This window comes from Simochromis diagramma, unplaced genomic scaffold (genome assembly GCF_900408965.1).
Source record: "Simochromis diagramma unplaced genomic scaffold, fSimDia1.1 OVJJ01000302.1, whole genome shotgun sequence".
NCBI classification, from domain to species: domain Eukaryota; kingdom Metazoa; phylum Chordata; class Actinopteri; order Cichliformes; family Cichlidae; genus Simochromis; species Simochromis diagramma.
The window spans coordinates 2818523-2824346 of NW_024386792.1; positions in this window are offsets into that span (position 1 = coordinate 2818523).

Consider the following 5824-nt stretch of genomic DNA (forward strand, 5'->3'; position numbering starts at 1 on the left):
GCTTAATTACCCTGAAGACCCTTTATCTCTTCAACAGCCCAATACTAACCTCAATGGCTGCATATACACATGAACAGGAGTACACACACACACACACACACACACACACACACACACACACACACACACACACACACGCGCACACACACACACACACACACACACACAGACAGGATCATCATTACACACCAAAGACGCTGGCTTAAAAAAAAAAATCTTCCTCAGTTGCTTTATTCTGGAGCTCCTCCTCCGCTTCATGTCAACAGCTAGACGGCTGACTGCAGAGGAGTGACGGAGGGCTTAATGGTCGAGGGGCATTCTCCACAGGGAGCAGCCTCTAACCCCCTGGGATGTCACCCCACGAGGGCTGCAGGGGCCAAAAGTCACTTGGTTTGTTAAATCCTAACTCAGACATCACGGCTTGTCAGAGATCTGTGCATCAGTGTTCGGCTCTGTCTGGTTCTTCAGCTCCACGGCATTTAACTCTACCTATTTTTCTGTGGCCTCAGTTCAGAATTCAGCTGATGCTTTTTTAAAACTGTAGATGGAGCTAAAGAGCAAATTATCATAGAGGAAAGAAAAGATGTGGTGTTACAGGGATAAACTGTACAAACAGGATCTTTGCTCTACAGGTTTAGCTAATCGTCCTCTCCAGATACCTAAACAAATACGCTGAGATCACGTTATGCTGTTAGCAATTTGTTTTACACTTCTAAATGATTACCTTCAGCCTTATAACAATACTCATAACTCACGAAGCTGTATAATTAATAAGGTACAAGTTTATTGCCACCTTATCTTTATTGTGGGAACCTACTGTAATGGGCATTGCGTCAACACTAATACAAAAAACAAAAAAAAGAACAGTAAGCGGTGTTTTCAGTTTTGCTTTCACTCAGCTGGGGTTTATAATGTTTGCTTTATGTGTTCTGTCCAGCTTCTTTGATGATCACTCTCTGCTTCCTGTTACACGGCTGCAGTTTCTTCACTTCATAGACATCTTTTTCTGAGATAGAGCATAGATAATCGGCGTTAGAGAGGCTGACGTTGGTTTCTGTGGTGATATCAGAGGCTAAATGTGTACCTGGCCGGGCTGCCTGTGGTTGAAAACAGACTGAAGCCAAACTGAAGAGAGTGAAGATGATGAAGGCAACGATGATGAAGGTCAGCTCAAAGCCAGTGAATGGCAGTTCCATCTACACAACTATACAACACAAAACAGGACACATTTATACAGAGAAATGAAGAAATTACTCTTTGCCACAGTGTAGCTTCACTGTATAATTTTATGCTCAGGCACAGACAGAGCTACCACACAGGCTCATTTCCACGCCTAAAGCTGGAATTACTAAACCCACACTGGCAAAGCTGGAACATGCAGACTACTCATAGAAAGGATCTCTTTTTTTTATTTCTTTGCACAGTCGAGGAGCGTATCAGGTCACATTTCAGTGCGTGTTATACCTGTATAACCATGCACGTGACAAACAAACAATCTTGAATCTAGCTCACTAAACTTCTTGCTTCTAATTATACAGTCACCAACCACTATGCTGGGTATACCTGTTCAACTGCTTGTTATAGAAAATTTCTAGTCAGCCAGTTAGATGGCAGCAACTCAGTGGATTTAGGAATGTAGAAATGGTAAAGATGACCTGCTGAAGTTCAAAGTGAGCATCAGAATGAGAAAGAAAGGCGGTTTTAATCTTTTCAAATGTGTTATGTTGTCAAATGGGGGTCTGAGTATTTCAGAAACTGCTTAAATGCTAGGATTTTCCCACACAACCATCTCTACGGTTCACAGAGAATGGTGAGAACTTTGAAAGAGATGCGCTACAGCAGCAGACTTCTGCCACTTCTGTCCTCTAAGAACAGGAGGCTATATTTCACACGGGCTCACCAAAATGTGACAATAGAACGTTGTAAAAATGTTGCTGATCTGATGGATATCAATTTTAGCTGCAACATTTGGGTCACAGTTTGGTGTGGTGTGAAAACATGGATCCATTTTGCCTTGTATCAACTGTTTAGGCTGCTGGTGGTGGGAAATGTTTATTTGGCATGCTTTAGCCCCATTAGTACCAACTGAGCATGTTTTTAAATGCCACAGTCTCCCTGAGTATTTTTGCTGACCATGTCCACTCTTTTATGATGACAGTGGACCTATCTTCTGGTGGCTGCTTTCAGCATGATAACACACCATGTCACAAAGGTCAAATCATCTCAAACTGCTTTCTTGAAAATGACAATGAGTGCATTATACTCAGGTGGCCTCCACAGTCACCAGACCTGAATCCGATAGAATGTGGTTGAACGGAAGATCAGTATGTGCAACCGACAACTATCAGCTGTGTGATGCTATTGTGTCAGTATGAACAAATCATCAATCAATATCAGGTTGAATTAAAGCGGCACTGTACCGCAAAATGAATACTAACATGTACCTTATGAGGTATGGAGTGCCAGGACTGCCATAATGCATTAATTAAATACACCATTAAATAATTAATTAAAATTGGAATTAATTAATTAAATAAATAGTTATGACACATGTAATTAATTAATTATTGACACATTTAATTAATTATTTATGTATTTCACATTTTAATTAATTATTGACACATTTAATTAATAAATTATTGACACATTTAATTAATTATTTATGTATTTCACATTTTAATTAATTATTGACACATTTAATTAATTATTGACACATTTAATTAATTATTTAATGATATATTTATTTATTTCATTTTGGCAGTCATGGCGCCTGGCTCTCATCATGAAATAATTTTATCTGTCAGCCTCACCCATCAAACTCAGGGGGCGGGGTTAACGCTGATCGAGTCAAAACCATTGCTTTGGCCTGGTGGCCATTGTTTCTAGCACACAACAACCGGCATGTGGAAGCTAACAGAACTGAACTTTGAAAAACCCTGTTTGTGTGTCACCAAATACCGTTTTAATATTTTTTTAGCCGAGAATGTAGTGGTTTAATCTTCATGTGTCTGGTCGGTTTGTCAAGATACAGCCTCTTTGCAAAAGTGCTTCGATGATTTCGGAGATGTCTGCCCAGTCTCACGGCAAAGCGTGGGATAGACCCGCTCGCCTCGCAAGCAATCCCACCGACAAAGCGCAGGCCCCGGTACACAGCTGTAGTGACCCCCGCTGACTTCTTTTACTGAGGTTATATTTATCAGTGTTTTATTTCCTGATGTTCTTATGTGTCCTACGTGTTTCAGTCGCCAATTCTGAATTATAACTAACATTAAAAACATGTTTAAGGAGGAGAGAGAGCAAATAAATCTGTTTAACATCTGATCTTTGGGTTTTTGTTCAGTAATCAGTGTGACCTGTGTATAGACGCATAAAAGAGATAACGTTGGTGTTTCTGTCATGTAGTAACTGCTGGCTTTAACTGTACAAAGGTTGTTCGACACTATGAAACACATACAGACTTCATGATGTTCGGCTAATATTTTTATTGCGAATATTAATCATGAGGGTAAACGGCCCTGTACACCACGCAGCGAGGTCAGCATATCCACGATATCCACGATATCCTCAGCTCCATGAGTTAACACAAAGTTTCCCAGCTGACTATCTAACTGCCAACTATTCCAGAGACGTGAAAATATACAGCATAAAGAAAAGTGTAAGAGACTCAGCATCAGATTAGAATAACAGTTATACATTTAATAAATCACCAAATGAATCCAAGAAACGAGCAAACCTGTTCCGACAATTTGAGTTTGTATTCCCTCAGCTGCAGACTCGCTGCTGTTTAAATGTTTGAAAAGGAAGATTAGATATAAAAAACGTCAAACATAGACTCAGTCTGCCTTCACATTTGATATGAGGCCAGCACGTATAGTGGCTGTGTCCTGTTTTAAGATCATACATGTAAAATTGTTGTCTGACCTCCGTCGATCCAGCCGCTCAGTCCGTGGTTACCATGGTTACTGCATAAGCAGCTATAATGTTAACAGCTGGCACTGAGGAAACCTACACCAGCATGGGTGTTTATGTTTTTCATTGCAAAAGAACTGTCTGAATGGTACTGAGTTAACTTGGATAAATTATAGTTAAGGAGTATCACAGATAACGCCTACGTGAGCTGCGACTGTTCACCTGAAATCAGCAGGCTATTACTGAAATACATGTGCTATATCATAAACTATGATATAAATAGGGAGGTCCTATTAACATGTTTAGTTTTAAAGGACACCTTCCTGCCTTTAGTCTCCTTCATGAGCAGTATTAGTTTTCTTCTAACATCCAGAAGTCTGCACCATGTGTTTCATAGTTTGTAACAAGCCTTTGACAGGTAAACATAACATGACAGAAAAAGCAAAAAAAAAAAAAAAAAAAAAAGAGAGAGAGAGAGTGTTGACATAAGAAGAGAAAATGCTCTCAATTATGGAGACAGGCAAATGGTTCATTTATGTTTGATGTGTGTTTATTCCTCCCTAAATATCGTCGGTGAAGTTTGCCATGCACATCAGATTTTCCTGCACATTTTTATACCTCTGCCAACAGAGAGAGAAAAAAAAATCACATTCTAACAGACAGCTGGTGCTTAGAATACAGTTGAATAACTATTAAAAAACAGATGATATTTAGATGATAGTTCAGTCTAACACATGTGCCAGTGAACCATTAAACGTCTGTGAAACTATGCAGTTATGAAACGTAACTTTAACCTCAGCCAAACCGATTTGCTCAGTTGTAAATAAAACAGCGAAGTAAACGTGACCCGACAGACAGAACCTGAGTGAATGAAGTCCAGCGTTTAACCACTGAGAGCTAAAACTCAGCTGAGGTTTCAAAGCTGTGTGCCGGTGATTGGACATCAGCCGCTGATGAAGCTGCTTCGCCTATAAAGTGCTCTGTAAGGAAACAAGCTCCAGCAGCTCTGCGCTCGGGGAAAACACTATATTTACTTATCTTGTGCAGAAAAATGCGCTGACATTGCTTTATATCGAGCACCGGCTGCCCGGTTAAACTGTGACTATCACCAGGTAACGTAGGCGTGTTTCTTGAATTAGCAGCAGGTGTTAAACAGCTGACAGATGAGGAGGAGGATGCATGCAGGTAAACTGAGGGTCTGTTGAGCTGATCGCTGGTTTCGTGAGAAAAATGTCAGCTCGTTCTTTATGTTACAGAAGCACAGAGACACAAGACCAGGCGGAAAGAGACGATCGTTCGGTGAAAATGAGAATCTGCGAATGCAACATGTGGAACACGGAGAGTGGAATATGTAAACAAACCGGTTAACGTAACCCCCTGGGTGCACTCTGCATGCTGACTGTTAGCAGAGCTAGTGAAATCTCTGAAAACATCTGAGCACTTTTGCAAACATGTTCTATGTTGACAACCTGACCAGACATACGTCGCGGCTAAAACACTTTTAAAAGTGTAGCTGGTGACAGAAAAATGGGGTATTTTAAAACTACACCACCACCATTGCTGCCTGTGATTTGATCTGCATTCTGGGATACCTGGCTGCCCCAAGTCTACACAAGCATTGGATTATCTAGGATCGACCTGTTTTGACTTACTTTGCACGGCAACCAATCAAATGTTAGAGAAGCCGCATGGGCAGTGTTAACCCCGCCCCCTGAGTTTGATGGGTGAGGCTGACAGATAAAATTATTTCATGATGAGAGCCAGGTGCCAGGACTTCCAAAATGAAATAAATAAATATATCATTAAATAATTAATTAAATGTGTCAATAATTAATTAAAATGTGAAATACATAAATAATTAATTAGATGTGTCAATAATTAATTAATTACATGTGTCATAACTATTTATTTAATT